This window comes from Chenopodium album, chromosome 2, assembly GCF_948465745.1.
Source record: "Chenopodium album chromosome 2, dcCheAlbu1.1, whole genome shotgun sequence".
Classification (NCBI taxonomy): Eukaryota; Viridiplantae; Streptophyta; class Magnoliopsida; order Caryophyllales; family Amaranthaceae; genus Chenopodium; species Chenopodium album.
Window position 1 is genome coordinate 73,368,735 of NC_137835.1, and position 16,888 is coordinate 73,385,622.

Below are 16,888 nucleotides of genomic sequence, written 5' to 3' on the forward strand. Positions count from 1 at the left end.
TGTTTGTTTGCAACTACAAAATAATAAACGAGTTAGTAACTTCAAGAAAATAACAAAACAATAACTAAATTAAATTAAATAAAATAAAGTTGATTTTGGGGCCAAACCCTCAAATAATTCTACCTTTCACGCCTTGGTTTAAGGACAGAACCTCGAGTAAAATATGGACTCCTTTGAGTGCTTGAAGAAGGAATTTTGAAGTGAAAAGGGTAGGCTAGTGTTTAGGTTAATAGCATAAAAGAGAGAAAAATAAGAATAATCGAATTCTGGTGCCCCCGTTCATCAGAAATGAGGGGGTATTTATAGGGAAATGTGCTGAGGGAGCACACGGAACCCTAAAACGATAAAAACCCTAAAAATGCATCCCGTGACACGGTCAGACTGTACCGTGACACGGTTAGACTGTACCGTTAGACGGTACAAGTTCCCGTGACACGGTCAGTTTTGGAGTGTCGCGGGAAATTTTTAGAAAACGGAACGGAAAACGCGTTAAGGGTTTACGCGAAAAGGACACGGAACTTCCCGTGTCACGGCAGACCTCCCGTGTCACGGAAAGTCCCACCGTCAGACGGGAAGAGTTCCCGTGACACGGTCAAGCTTGACCGTGACACGGTCAGTTCCAGTCCACTTTTCCGTCTAAATTCATTTTTAACCCTAATTTCTTTCGGCTTTTTTAAGTGCCGATTGATAATTTCGGGCTTTTTTTCTGACTTTTATTATTCGGGCTAAAAATAAGAAAATAACAAAAATAAATAAAATATTTGGGCCAAAAATAATAAAATAAAAGGTTTGGGCTTAAAATTAATTAACAAATTAAAACTATGCTTTTACCAAATACCAAGACTGATCCATAGACCTTTCAAAAACAAGAATTTAATAAGATACGATTCTTTAACACTCTCGGGATTAAATACTAAACCCGACTAATAGTGGCGGTGAAATGTTATTTATCATCGGGTTTGGTTTTGGGGAGACATTTTTAGGTGTCTACACTAGTACGTACTAGCTAGTGGAATAAATCTTCTCATTTCTTCAACAAAAAAAAAAAAAAAAAAAACTTCAATCAATCGATCTCCAATTAGCTGCTCCTTAATCTTCTTGCAAGGGGCGTAAAGCAAAGTTCATATTGTTTCAAATCATTGTTGGCCTTGAATTCACAAAACACCCTTAGATGTTTGTAGATCCTCATCATCATGGACTAACAACATTAGCAACAATATTATGGAGCAACAACGCAAGATGGAGCTTGATCAGCATCCTGTAACAACAACATCAATCTTAAACACCACAAAAATGTAAAGTTGTTTCACAATAGCGATGAAAAAATCCTGCAACAGCAACAATATTGATGAAAAATGTAAAGCTCTTTCACAAAAATGTAAAGTTGTTTCACAACATCCTGAAACAGCAACAATATTGATGAAAAATTCTAGTTAAACTAGAATCTGTTTCACAAAAATGTAAAGCTCAAAATTAAACACCACAAAGATCATGTCCAAGAAATGCAATTTACCATAGCTCTTCAGCAAAGTAGAGTTTTCAGCCTACAATTCTATGTAAGAAGTCAGTCTCTCAGTTAGGAAAATCTTGGAGTTCATGTAACAGTAACAGTGTCGTCCTCAAGCTGTAATACTCATGGCATGTCTAAACAAAAACAAAAGCAAAACACTACCCAAAATTAATAACAGTTCACAATAATGGGAACATAGGGAGCAGAAACAATTGGAACAAGCAAACACTCCAAACAAGCAGCATAGTTATAACGAAAGCAATATTTGAACAGTAAATGCAAATTAATACAGCCAAAATAATGAAGCTGAGTATTTTAGAATCTAACACTAAATCTGAAATAATTCATCTGCAAATAACAAAAATATCAACATCAAGAACTCTTCTTATTCAGAAATTTGAATTCATCCCAGTTAAGTTGAGAAATCACCAATAATAAATCACATCAAAGAAAAAAATAGAAAGCAAAGTTTCATATCAGTTTCAGACATTACTACTTCTTAATCCCCTATAAGTTTATTAAGCTACATAGCAAAAGCAAAACTATTACACTTATTTAATTAATTTAGAGAAAAAACTCTATGTATAAATAATATAAGAGGGGTTAATTAGTGAGCATATTGAAATTTAAATATCAGTCAAATACAATCAAATTCCACCAAACTAATCACCTCAATCTTGTGGAAGCGAATCAAAATATAACTGCTCTATCCCATTAGAATGATTAAGCCTAGTTATCTAAACTCAATACACAACAAATTACAAATTGATACTTAAAGCCTTTTCCAAATGAGGGATGAAATATTGTTCCTTTATTTGTGGACTGATTTCAGATGAAGAAACTATCTCTCTGGACTCTCATTTTGCAAAAACCAAATATAAAAATAAAAATAAAAATACTTAAACAAGGCTCTCATATCAAAGACAAACTTTTCACACAAAAAGGTACTGTAAACTTTTTTTGTTTTTTTTTTTACTGCGGGTTCTCATATCAAAGACCAAACTTTTCACACAAAACAATATATTTATCACCTAATTATTACCACAAAACATTCAACCTGATGGCCATAGTTTGTGACAAAAAGAAACTGTAAACAAAAATGTGATAAAGTCATGTCCTAGGATTTAAAATAAATAAAAATAAAAACATACATCAATAGCATGCTGCTCTATTGGCAGCCCAAATGCATCCTATCGCATTGGGTGCTGAACATTGGGTGCATTGTTCATAAAGTCAGCCTGAGTAAGAAACTTAGTTCACTACCTAATAATACCATTGAGATATTTAACCATTTATAATCTAAATTACGAGTGACATCAAATTTCTAACTAGGGAGATAGTTTACAAAGATACCTAGTCATTTCTAATGTATGAGAAATCAAGCATTTCAAACAAAGATCAAGCAAGGGATCATGATAATCTACAACTCCTCAGCTCAATATACTACGGAGTAACGTTTTACATTTTACATTTCACATTTAACTCATGTCATCATTTTGTTGTATAAAATAACAATGCACTATTAATCCCACCCCTAATTTCTTGTTTCTACACAACAGTAGCTTTCTAGGGTGAAAGCGACGCCCATACAACAAATCGAGCTTCAAGGATTGTAACATAAAGTGAATATACAGTAAAAAAAATTTAAAACAAAAAACTTTCTATCACTACCTTAATGAACAATATTACAAGCTAAACCCAACTAAAAATATTGCACCAAGAAATGTCATCATCAGTATCAATCATTCTAATTTGCTGCAATTAAACCTCACTTGAAGAATGCATGCACTATACAGCAAAATAAAATCTACAAGTTCACTGCTAATTTCCATGATACATGTAGGCCATTTGTTTCATAGTGGAGCTTTGCATTTTCGCGAAAATTAAAACTAGAAAGAGGGCAATCATCTACATGGTGTTTCTGCAGTTTCTAGTTTAAATAAAGCTTATTAACGTCTGAACAATTACAGTGCATTTCAACCATAAACAGCAGTTTTCATGCAAGTTAATTGCTAAGACAAACCGGATAAATAATGCATCAATATATCTCTAAGACTCTAAATAATCATGTAAAATGGTACAATATTTAAATTCCACCTTATTTTTTTCGAGAGTGGTTGTTTCTGCTTGTTCAATTTGGAGCCCCAAGTCCATTAACTTGCTTCCCAAAGAACTCAACTTTCCCACTATATCAATCACACCTTACCCACCCCAAGCTTTCTTCACCCCAGCTTCACAAGATTAAACTAACAGCCACCTGATTAGTTAAATCCCAGGAAATTCAAGCCTAATCTACACAATTTCAGAGATAATAACACCCAACAGATCAAGAAAGAAGAGGGAATATCTCTGTTACTAGTTAAGTTACAAAGAATACGAAAACAAAGGATCATACTATCAGAACAATTATGAGATAACTAAAATGATAAATTTGACTCAATATATCTTAATTAATAACTCCAAGATATTGTAGCAAGCAGCGTCGGAAGTTGTGCGATGTGCAAGAGGTGGATCGGAGGAGACTGAAGCTATTAGTACAAAACAAAAATTGGGAATTTTTTTAATTGTACGAATTGAAGTACAAATGCAAAAATCGGATTATTTATAACACAAAGAATTGAAAATGAGAGGAAAAAAAGAAAAAAAAATTGAACCTAGAACAACTTCAACAACATGATCTGGAAAAATTTGAACTTAAGATAAATTACTTTTAAAAATCCTAAAAATGTAAACTTGAGAGGGGAAAAAATTCAATACCTCTTATAATTAGACGATATTGGAGCATCATAGAAGCTTCATATTGAAAACTTATCTGTCCCATTGTAACACAATTTCAACCGATAAATCCCAAAGAACCAAAAACAATCGGTAGAAAAACACAACATTAAAATAAATTTAGATTGAATTGAACAAAAAGAAACCACATATCAAGATAAATAAAAGAAATTTCAGTGAGATATAAGCAAAAAACTAGCAAAATCAATCGATAACAACAGCAAGGATGTTACTACAACATGAATTGAGTTGGCGATATTGACGAAGAGATGCGATTTTCACAGTTTTCTAGCCGAATTCACTGAATCTCGATGTCTTTAGAGATGAAATGTGAAGATTGGAGAAGGGTTGGCGGCGAATTAGGGTTCGTTGTGAAAGAACCAGAGAGTTTACAGGGGTTATTTTGTGTAGAAGGGCGGTTAAGTTTTGAGTGGGCTGAAAATTATGGTCACGTGCAAAGCATGTAGAATCCTCGACGCCTTTCATTGTCCACAAATTTCTAGACTAGAAAATGCGTCTACTAAACACGGAGTTTACAATTTCATGTTGACGCTAAGAGGCCAGCGTCGAGAGTAAAGCGTCTAGAAATCACGGGATTTGTAGTAGTGATACTTTGAAAATATACATTGAGATAGGATAAATTTCACATGACAATTATTCTAATTAATAAATTACAAAAGCTAGTTAGGGTAGAATTAGTGGATAATAAGTAAAGTATAAACGTGTCAACTAAATACTAAAAGACTTGTTTCATGTTATTGATTCTAAAATCGAAAAAAAAAAAAAAAAAAAAAAAATTGGGTGAATTAGACTCATGGTGAGTCCAATATATCTAATATCTGATATTAGATTATTAGATTATTTACAAATTCTCCAAAAAGACAGGTGTACGTTAATTTATTATAAGACGAGTTAAAGTTATCATAAAAGTATATAAAGGTACCCTTTATATTACAAAGTTACTATTATTTTTCTAATAATAAATTTTAAGTTATAAAAAATTTATAATGTATTAGATTACTCATACTTGCCTTTGCAGTTTGTAATCATGAATCTATAAGAAATTACACATTAAAATAAAATTTAAACCAACGACAAATTAAAAGTTACCATTTAAGTGATTAAAGTTACCATAAAAATAGTTAAACTTACCTTCAAACTGACCATTTGACAATAAAAGTAACGTAAATCCGTCTTGCACAAGACTTATTGAAAAAATGCCAGATATTAGATTTCTCATGTTGGATTACTAATGTCAGATATTAAGTTAAAAAAATACCAAATATTAGATTACTTTTTTTTTTTTGAAGAAAATTAGATTACTAAGGTCATACGAAGTATATATTAGACTCATGCCCTGTTCACTTCACCTTACAAAAATAAAATTAAGTAAAAATAAGTTTAGTTTAGTAAAAATAAGTTCAGTTAAGTAAAATTAATTTTAGTAGTAAAAATAATTTTAGGTCAGTAAAAATAAGTTCAATTCAGTAAGATTCAGTTTTCTTAAATAAGAATTATAAAATCAGTTAAAATAATAGTTCAGCAAAAATAATTTCAGTTCAGTAAAATTAATTTAAGTTCAGTAAAAATAAAATTTTTTTTTTTGAAACACAGTAAAAATAATTTAAGTTCAGCAAAAAAAAGGTGAAGTGAACGGGGCCTCACATTAAATTCGGTCTCATGCAAAACTTATTCTTCTAAAATACTCCCTCTGTTTCACAATGATGTTCCTGTTTGAAATCTTTGACTTTTTTAAGAAAGAGAGAATCTTCTAAATTTCTCTTAATCTATAAGAATAAATATAGTCATGTGGGATCTAGTTTGATTCGTCTTGGTGAGTAGATTATTAATATCTAACTTTTATAATTTTTGCTATTGTGAGATTAAAGATATTTGCGGTCAAAGTTGGGTAAAAATTACATCGATTAACAAAACAGGAACATCATTTTGAAACGGAGGGAGTAACATGTGGCTTAGATGGTTTATTATATTTTTTTTCCCCTCTTATTTTAAATCAAACTTCACCAAAAAAAATAATTGAAAGAAATCAAAGACGTGAGAAACACAAGATTATGTAGCATTCTATTCATGAATGTTGAAAGATAGTAGTATTCTTTTTATGAATTTTTTTGGTGTTTAGAGAGCCACAAGGACGGGGTGAGAATCGATCTCAGGACCTCCTGGAATCGAGAGGGAAGCTCTAACCATTTGAGCTATCCTTCACTCTCATTCTTTTCATGAATGTTGATAGATAGTAGCATTATTTCCATAGGATCCACTTTCACAAAAATCATCATTTAGAAACATAACACGATATAAATCATACATTACATACACAAGAACTAACACAGCTGAAACAATATAATTTAATCCAACAACATATTATACGTTTGTGAAATTCCAACTGCTACAAATGATTACACTTCAATACATTGCAATTAAGTATTGTCACATGTTAAATTGTTATAACTAGTAACAACCAGGAATGAATCAGATGGCACTTAATCTAATCCTAAAAGTTTGTACCCTTTAAAAATATGTGATCAAATATCACAAAGAATACATTGAAAAGAGAGATTTTTCTTATACGCTAATAACCCAACTTTCAAAGGGTCTAATTTGTTCACCTTCTTTCGGCACCAACTCTTAAACGAATAAACATTTATCCTTTTAAACTAGATCGGGTATACATGGCTAAGTCATGAGAACAATTTTTTTTAACCATATTAATTAAAAATAAATAAATAAATAAAATTTAAGTAATGGTAAGGACAAATACGTGGATGGGCCAGTGGAAAAGCCATGGCAGACCAAATTGTACACCTAGTTGGATAAGCTAAGGATAAAAGTGGACCTCTATATTGGGTAAAAAAATCCATAAAATTGTTAACATAGAGATAAGAGATGCCATAAAGATAAACAGTAAAATTAATTACTAAGCCAAAAATTCGTAATAATAGTACTAGCAAACAGAAATAATGGGTAAAGTAATCACGAGTATCTTGGTATTTCATTCCCTTTTCATTTACTTTTTCTGGACTCCCACATTAATTACTACTCCAAGTACCTGTCATTCTGCCTAGTGCCCACTTTTATATGGGTGCCCCATTTCTCTATTTTTCAGTTATTTTTCGAAATTTGTGAATTGTCTCAGTTTAAAAAAAAATTTAAAAGAAAAATACCACTACCTCCGGTACACATTACATGCAACTTTGGAGCTCTCACGGAACCCAAGATAAATACTTCCTCCGTTCTTTATTACTTGACCCGCTTTGACTTTTACACTATTCACCACCCCTCCTTTGACCATCTTTTGTAAATAATATGTAAGGAAAAATATATTTATGTATGATCTTTTTGGATTCGTCTCACTAAGTACTATCATAATATATAACTTTTATAATTTTTACTTAAGGAGTAGAATTTAAGTTATTGATCGTTAAATTTTTGCATTGCCAAGCGTGATAAAAGAAACAGATCAAGTAAAAAAGAACAGAGGAAGTAGTTAATTAATGAATTAAAGAGTATGTATTTAAGGGTAGGAGAGAGAGTGGAGAAAATTAACCAGCACCACCAACAGCAATCACCCCACTAGGCTACCACCATAGTCAAACCGCAACCTCATTGGCACCACCTCCACTCACCCCATAACCACCGCAAAACCTTCGTACTCACTCAGAACCACCGCAAAACCACCACCACTCACCCAGAACCATCGCAAAACCATCGTACTCGCTAGGATCACCAAAAAAACCACCGCAAAAGCATCGTAGTCACCCAGAACCACCGAAAACCCACCACCACTCACCTAGAACCACCGGAAAAACTACCCTAATCACTCAAAACCACTGCAAAACCAGCATGCTCACCCAGATCCACCCCTTAACCAACCCAAAATCATCCCCCCACTCACCCCAAAACACCAGAAATCATCAACCACCACTCCAACCCACCCTTACTCACCCTAACCACCCTGAACCCACACCACCACAAACCCAACCAAGTCTCGTCGAACCCACCTCGAAAACCCCCAAAACCAGTTAAAACGTTCCACCACTAACCTCAATCTACTCTAACCTACCCTAAAAACCTCTTAAACCACCCGATACCAGCCAACCACCCCTAGTTCATGAGATCTAAAGATTTGATTGAAGCTTTGTGTTAGTAGACCAACTCAACCAAAAGCTTAAACTTATGGTTGAGGCCCAGGAATATGTTTTATACTCTATCACTCCCCCTCACATGAAAGGCCCTTTGGGCTTGAAATGTGAATGCAACACAGGGCCTCTCATACCCGACGCGAATTAATTCCACTTTGAAGGAGGGGCGGATGAGATTCGAACTCATGACCTTTGTGTCACGCTGGCTCCGATACCATGTTAGAGGACCAACTCAACCAAAAGCTTAAGGTAATGGTTGAGGCCCATGAATATGTTTTATACTCTTTCGCTCCCTCTCACATGAAAACACAGGCCCACCCATGATAGAGTATAAAACATATTCCTGGGCTTCAACCATCAGCTTAAACTTATGGTTGAGGCCCAAGAATATGTTTTATACTCTATCACTTTGATTAAGAGAATAAGAGAGAGAAAAAAAGGATATGCGCGATAGAGAACGATAGCACGCGTGACTTTGAAGGTGGTGGTGGACCCCTAGTGGTCGGTGACGTTGAATGTGGTGGTCGCCGGTGACGTTAAAGGTGGTGGTGGTTAATGACGTTGAAGGTGGTGGTCGGAGGAGTTGTGAAAGATGAATGGATGAAAGTTGAATGGATTTTATTTGGGGTGAATTAAATTTGATGAGAAGAATTATGTTTAGTTAAGTTAAATTATTTAATGACTTCTGATTTTAGTTGTTTAATTGTGTTTATGATATATTGAGTAAGGGTATTTGAGGAATTTCATTTTAAAAAATTTACTAAAAAAGGAAAGAATGGGAAAGCTGCATCTAAGAGTAACTCCAATGGTTAAAAAAAGGGACTAGCTTGCAAATATTAAAACTCTTAAACTAATAGCTATACCATTGTTGCACATCTTGCTTATTAGCTTTGGCAAGCAAATTAGCTTTGTAGAGCTAATTAGCTTGGTAGATATTTATTAGATAAAAAATATTTTAAATTTAAAAATAAATTAATTTATAACTAGCTTAGCCATTGGAGCAACAAATAGCTAGAATTGTTGTAACTTAAAAAGATGGTTTGGCATAACAAGCTATATGAATTAGCCAACCATTGTAGTTGCTCTAATGTGAAATTTCTATTTTTGGCGAAAGTTGCATATAATGTGTACCGGAGGTAGTATATATAACTCTTAAGGCTACATATAAGTATTAAATACACTTTAAAGAATTGTTTAAATTTAAAAAATTCTGAGAAAAACACACTGATTACACTAATTTACGCGTGTTTTTGTCATTAATTCCTAATTTTATACAATTTTCAAAAGTGAATTTAATACTTATATGCAGCCCTAAGGGCTACATCATTATTTTTTTCGTTTTTTTATACATAAAGTGATGCAACTAAAAAGAAACAGAGAAAGTATAATTTTTCCCCATTTCATATGTTTGCCCTTTTTTTTTTTGTGTTTAGAGTGCCACTAGGGCGGGTGAGAAAATCAATCCAAAATCCCCTAAAATCAAGAGGAAAGCCCTAACCAAATGAGTTATCCCTCACTTTCATACATTTTCCCTTTTTAGTGATCCCTTTTAATGTTTACGTAATTATTTCTAAGATTAAAATAATTTATTTTTGTACACATTTTCCTCTTACATACACATTTTCCATAAAATTATCCCCATTTATCAAAATTTGCATATACCTCATGCAACTATTCTTATTTATAAAAATATTTACGTACTTTTTTTTTTTTTTGAATAACAAATATTTACGTACTATAATGTAAATATTCCTATTTTGAAAGTTAATCTAATGTCTTAATACTTGATATATGAGCACAAAATCATACGAAGTATATGTGATATGTGGCTGGCTGTCGAGGGTCGTTACTTTGTTCATTTACAATCGGTCACATGATGTAGTGAGCCTCACACAAAAACCCTCGATATATGTGACATCCAGCCATTGTTTTCCAACTATCTTATTTTCTATATATATTAACCGTGCAAAACTATTAAATGTAACCTTCTTTCAAGAATGAAGAGAGTACTCCATCCGTCGTCCCTTTATTAGATGCCTATTTCTAGCATTTATTCCTCGCATAATAGAGAGAAGTAGGTATCGAATTGAGGGACGAAAGAAGGACTTGTAAAATGTAATGTTAGTGACATTAAAGGTGTCAAAATCTCAATAAATCTGATTAGACACAACCTAATCCAAATGTAATTTCATAAAATAAATAATTAAGTAAATAAAAAATTAGCTTGTAAGGCCACATTGTATAGGCATAATTCAAACATAAAACTAGACCCGCCTAGACTAAGGGCCTAATATGATATACTGACAGAGCTGGCCTGAACTGAATTATTTATGAAAGAAGAAAATTAGGAACTGGATTGAACTGAATTGAAATTAAGCTAAATAGAACATGTCCTATACTTTTATAAACACATCTAATTAATGCATGGAATCTAATCTTTACAAAAAAGATAGGTTGATATAATCAGCCCCGTGTTTTCTTTACATTATTTTTGTTGAACTCATTATTTTTTCTGAATTGAAATTATTAGAAAAGTAAGTTTTATACTCATTATTTTTTCTGAATTGAAATTATTAGAAAAGTAAGTTTTATTTAGTATTCAATCAGTAGAAATTTTAGCCCGTAAATTAAGTTCGATTAGTTCAGTAAAAAATTGTGTTTAGTTTAGCAAAAATAGGTTCAATTCAGTAAAACTAAGTTCAATTCAATAAAAATAAGTTTTGTTTCGTAAAAATAAGTTCATTTGAGCAAAAATAAGTAGTAAAAATCAGGTTAAATTAGTAAAAAAAAAAAAATAGTTCAGTAAAATTATTAAGGTGAAGTAGTGAACATGGCTTAAGAGGAAGTTTATATGTCAATATAATTAATATTATAAAAGTAATTATGTTGGTGAAGAGACCTAAGTTGAACAAATGTTCATTTTGAAAAAATTCATAACGTCTCCCATGGCAAGCTGATAGTGAAATTAGATTTGTCATGTCAAGTAAGATCTTAAGGTATTCCTCTTTTTAGTTAGTTTGTAATCCAACGATAAAAGAACCTTTTTTTATTTTAAGCCGAAAAGGATATTTTTTTTTTTTTGGTGTTCTACCCGGTTCACCCTTTGAGCTAATCCGGATTCGGAGATCAGTTCTGGGTGGTTAGGTTCCAGTCCCCTCCCGATTGTTGTTGCGGGGGATCAAACACGAGTCCTCCCTATCAAGTGTAGTCCCAATCACCACTACACCAACAACCAATTGGTTATGAATTAGATTGCTAATAAAATGCATGAGACTCACTCGTCAATCAACTTTTATTCATACCAGCTATTTTCTAGGCTAAACCAAGGCCCTATTCTCTTCGTCTAATAAAACTATATCCAATTAATATAATTTAAGTTCAATAAATAAGTTGTGTTCATTGACCAAAATAATTTAATTAAAGCTCAATAATAGTAAGTCTAATATATACAATAAAAACCAATAACCTTAAAGAGATTGTGTGTTTGCGCGCGCGCGCTCCCCCTCCGTTACATATTACTCACAACAAAGGAATATTTTATGTCTCACAAATAATACCCATTTGTTGGGAGTAATATGTAACGGAGGGAGTATGTGTGTGTATGTGTATATGTGTAAATAATTTTATTCAGCATATATCAAGTAAAAGGACCTAACTCTAATAAAAGTAAAGCTAATGATTTTAAATTTTCTAAAAATTACAAGCATGTCCTTATCTACTATAAATCATTGGTGGTGCTATGTTCAATAAATTGATCTTATTAGATTTAGGCCCTATTCTCTTCACTTTATTTTTGCTAAATTGAAATGATTTTTACCAAATTAAAATTAATTTTGCTTAACTAAAATTAATTTTAATGGACTTAAATTATTTTTATTGAGCTGAAAATAGATTTACAGATTAATTTCATTTGACTAATTTTCAATTATGTTTGCTCCTTTAAATTACTTACTTTTACGGATTAAAGCTTATTCTTAATGAATTAAAATTATTTTTTTGTATAACTAATGAACTTATTTTTGCCGGATCAGAATTATTTTTATTGAATTGAAATAATTTTTACTTAATATTATTATTTTATGTAAACTAGTAGATCACTCAACTTCAAATAGTAAAGATATTTGCTCTTTAAAATAGGTTAAGTTAAGAAATAACAACCCACTTGGTTTCTAATGAGTTAAAATCATTTTTACAAAATACTAATTATATTAGATATGTTTATTTCAAGTAAGACATGTTAAGATAAGTTTAATTAACTTAGATAAGTGTAAATAAGATAAACTTAGGCAAATTATTTTGAATAAAATAGACCTTAAATCACTTTGTTAAGTGATACATGTCCATTTTATTTCCTCATGTAAAAAATTTCACTATTTTATATCATAAGATATTGATATCTATTCATTCACAAATATTTTTAACTTTACAAAAAGATTGATCAAATTTATATTTACTAAATTTTTTTTCCTGACAACAGAGGTAAAAAAAGAAAAAAAAAAAAAAAAAAAAAAAAAAAAAAAAAAAAACAAACCTAGGCCAAAATAAAATTAAAACACGAAATACAGTAACTGACGACGATGAGCACAACCTGCCAATCAGCGAGTTGGAGACACCCAGCAACAAGGAACCTTACTAACTTGACAAACCAGGAGACTCTGAATAGAAACCCACAATTCCTGAATGAGTCAGAAAACCGAAATTAAATGTCCATATTCCCCGAATGAGGAAGGACAACCAACAGAGCAATACAATCCGTATACATTCAAATTTTCAAAAAACCCTCACGAGTGCATACTCTAAACCCCATAAACAAGCCTGCAACTTCACCTGCAACGCCGAGGCGGCAAAGAAAGCACGACACCCGCCCCCAAGTACCTCCGAAGAACCGACCTCCCGAATCATCCAACCTGCACCTACTCTATTCGATAAACAATCCCAAGCCCATCTATAACCAAATAGACCGTAGGATCGATAGTAGGTAAACCCTGTAAGGATAAGAACTGCCATGACCGACTTGCCATAGAAGGAATCACATTAGAAGATAAAACTGAAGCCTTCCAGCATTGAGCACACTTACTACGGGTCTTCCAATTAGATTCTAAGTGGACAATGGAAATTGGGACATCGTTCGAGTTATCTTGTCTTCAAACTACGAAAGATGCATAAAATCCCATCTAATATCCAAGACACCAGAACTCTAAAGACCATAGATAGTTGAGCAGTCTCGGAACAGATGGGAACGAGATTCTTCAAAAGAGTGACAAAAAGCACATGTAGGATCAATAGGGTGCCCTCGGGTCGAAATAATGGCTGCTAAAGACAAAGTATTGTGTAACAATTTCCAACCAAATAGTTTCCAACAAGGCAAAATTTGCATGGCCCAAAACTTTCTCCACTAGGAAGAAGAGATTGAGAATCCGCATTACCCATAGAACCGTACCATTCCCACAAATATTAGCATAAGTTAGAGGTGAAAGTTCGGTGTTTGGTTTGGATTTTGGGCCAATCCAAATCCAAACCGAATTAATTCAGTTTTGAAAATTCCAAACCAAACTTAATATTAACATATGGGAACGAGATTCTTCAAAAGAGTGACAAAAAGCACATGTAGGATCAATAGGGTGCCCTCGGGTCGAAATAATGGCTGCTAAAGACAAAGTATTGTGTAACAATTTCCAACCAAATAGTTTCCAACAAGGCAAAATTTGCATGGCCCAAAACTTTCTCCACTAGGAAGAAGAGATTGAGAATCCGCATTACCCATAGAACCGTACCATTCCCACAAATATTAGCATAAGTTAGAGGTGAAAGTTCGGTGTTCGGTTTGGATTTTGGGCCAATCCAAATCCAAACCGAATTAATTCAGTTTTGAAAATTCCAAACCAAACTTAATATGAAACCGAACCAATCCAATCCATATTTGTAAAACCTACCTAATTCGGTTCCAAACCGAAACCAAATTTTTGATTGTTTTTTTTTTAATCACCAAGTTCTTGATTATTATTTGCCCAGATTTATGTGAATAACAATAACAAAAAATTCAATTAAAACTATACTTTGCAGATCTATAAATTGAAGTACATAAACAAATAAATTACAATAAAATTTATAATTTGTAGATCTACAAGTTGAATTAAATAAAAGGAGTAAATTGCAATCACATCTATACTTTGTAGATCTAAGAATTGAAGTAAATATTATTAGATCTAAAAATTGAAGTAAATAATTAAGTTAATTACAATCAAATTTATGGCCTGACGGTATGACGGAGGTGTTGACGGAGTTGGTGAGGGAGGTGTTTGCGCACGCCGTGACAAAGGTGGTGAGGGAGGTTGTCGCCCAACCCTTGACGGAGGTGTTCGCGCACACCATGACGGAAGTGGTGAAGGATCGAAGATGTTTGTGCACTAACGGAGGTGGTGGTGCGCTGCGGATATGAGGGATCAGTACAAAGCTACGAACACCGCACAAACACGAACTGAGGAAAGTGGTGGTGAGATATGTTGATCGGACGGTGGTTAGGAAGGTGGTGGCCAAAGTGAGTGAGGTGATGAGGGAGGATTAGGGTTTTAGTGAGGAAGGTAGTGGCCGCAGTCCGCAGAAGTCAGAAGATGAGAAGAGTGCGTGAAAGGGAAATTGGGGGAAAATGGGAAATAACTTAGGGATTTGCTATATATATATGTTGGGGAATTGGGGAAGTGGGCTGAGATTTCTTTGGGCTTAAAAACTTCGGTTTGGATTCCAGTTTTCGGTTTCTGGAAGCCCCAAACCGAATCCAAATTGAAATATTTTGGTTTCAATTTTTTGGAACCGATCCAAACCGAAAACCGAAAAAAACCAATTCAAATTTCTAATTCGGTTCGGTTTGGATCGGTTTTCGGTTTTTTTCCATATTACTTTCACCCCTAGCATAAGTAGACTTAGTTGAGAAGACACCATCCCTAGTAAACTTCTAATAGATAAAGTCATCCATCAAACGCACCGGCCTGTCTAGCGAGAGAATTCTAGCCACTGTGTCAGATTCAAACAGGCCATGAACAGTCGAAGCATCCCACGTGTAAGAATGCGGATCAATTAAAGCTAAATCAAAGACATTATATCCTCAGACATGTTGTTTAATTATATAAGTGCCTTTTTATTTTCTCAAGAAATTAATCATACTTTGATTTCTTAATCAAATGATATTGAATTCTTTCCTTTCACAAACGATTTTTGCTTGCTTTAAAATAAAGTTATTCTGCATTATATTTATGAATTCAATAACACAATATACTAGAAAGTTTTAAGCATCTCTTATGGTTGTAGATATGAACTTGCTTAGTTGCTTGCAATTTTGAAAATTTCTTGTTACTAGCTTAACCATTGGAGCTAAAACAAAATGAAATTAGCTAGGGGCTGGCTAATGTGCTTGAGAAAAACCTTGCCAAAAAGAGTGGTTGATATATTTAAAGTGTTAATTACTAATGTTAAGTTCATACAAGTAAAAGCTGTCACTTTGTATAAGTTCAGACAAGATAAATTTGGGCAAAAATGATAACCAATGAGATATTACGAGCTCTATATCAAAATGAAACAATTAATAAGCCTAAGTAATGGGATGTTCATATTTATTGAACTGAAATGAACTAATTGGAGCTGAACTAAACTGAGCTAAAATAAATATTTATGAGAGATGGAAATTAGGAGCTGAAATAAACTGATTGGAGCTGAATTGAACTGAACTGAAATTAAGCTGAAGTGAACAGACCCTAAGATAAGCTTAACAGCTCAAGCAAATCATGATGAATAGCGTGATGAATAAAATACAGCCTAAGTCACGTTTATTACAGAGTAATAACATTCTTCTTATTTTCATTCATGAAAAAAAATCATAATTTGTTAACAAAACCACAGAGTCACGAGATATTAATTTCTTTCCTTTCATGAACGATTTAGCTTTAAATTAAAGTTGATGGGCATTTATATTATGAATCAATAATGTAACATACCAAAAGGATTATTAATTTAAGTTTAGCAAAAATAAATAAAGTCACTAAGATTAGGATCATCTATATACAAATTAGGGCATGTTCAGTTCTTAATTTTCTTCTCTCATAAATAATTCAGTTCAATTCCAATCAGTTGATCAATTCAATTCAGCTCAGCTCAATTCAGTAAATTAAAATAGACCCTTAATTCTATTAAATTTAAATAATTTACGATTTTATATAAGTTTAGTTAAGATAAATTCATGTGAAGATAACAAACCGCGTGTTACTGCAATCCCTTGGTAAAAATGAAATACTCGTAATTGATAACCATAAAAGGCAAAACCAATCAATGATTACAGTTTTTATAGTCCATAAAATACCCGAATAAAAAAGGCAAAAAAAGCCACTCAAAATCAGCACTTATATGCAACAAACTACTGTAACGTTCGAAGCAGCAGCAACAACACCATTAT

The 16,888-nt window shown here is 32.9% G+C and overlaps 1 long non-coding RNA gene across 2 annotated transcripts; it reads right to left on the reverse strand.

Moving 5' to 3' along the window:
- Positions 1-936: 936 nt before the first annotated feature.
- Positions 937-4,705, reverse strand: LOC145600513 (uncharacterized). Of its 2 annotated transcripts, XR_014104295.1 has the most exons (4): positions 4,525-4,705; positions 4,268-4,322; positions 1,514-1,644; positions 937-1,258 (listed from the first exon to the last, which is right to left on the reverse strand). It is a non-coding gene; the product is annotated as an uncharacterized LOC145600513 (long non-coding RNA). The 2 variants fall into 2 exon arrangements; XR_014104294.1 differs by having other exon boundaries at positions 939-1,258; positions 4,268-4,702.
- Positions 4,706-16,888: the final 12,183 nt, after the last annotated feature.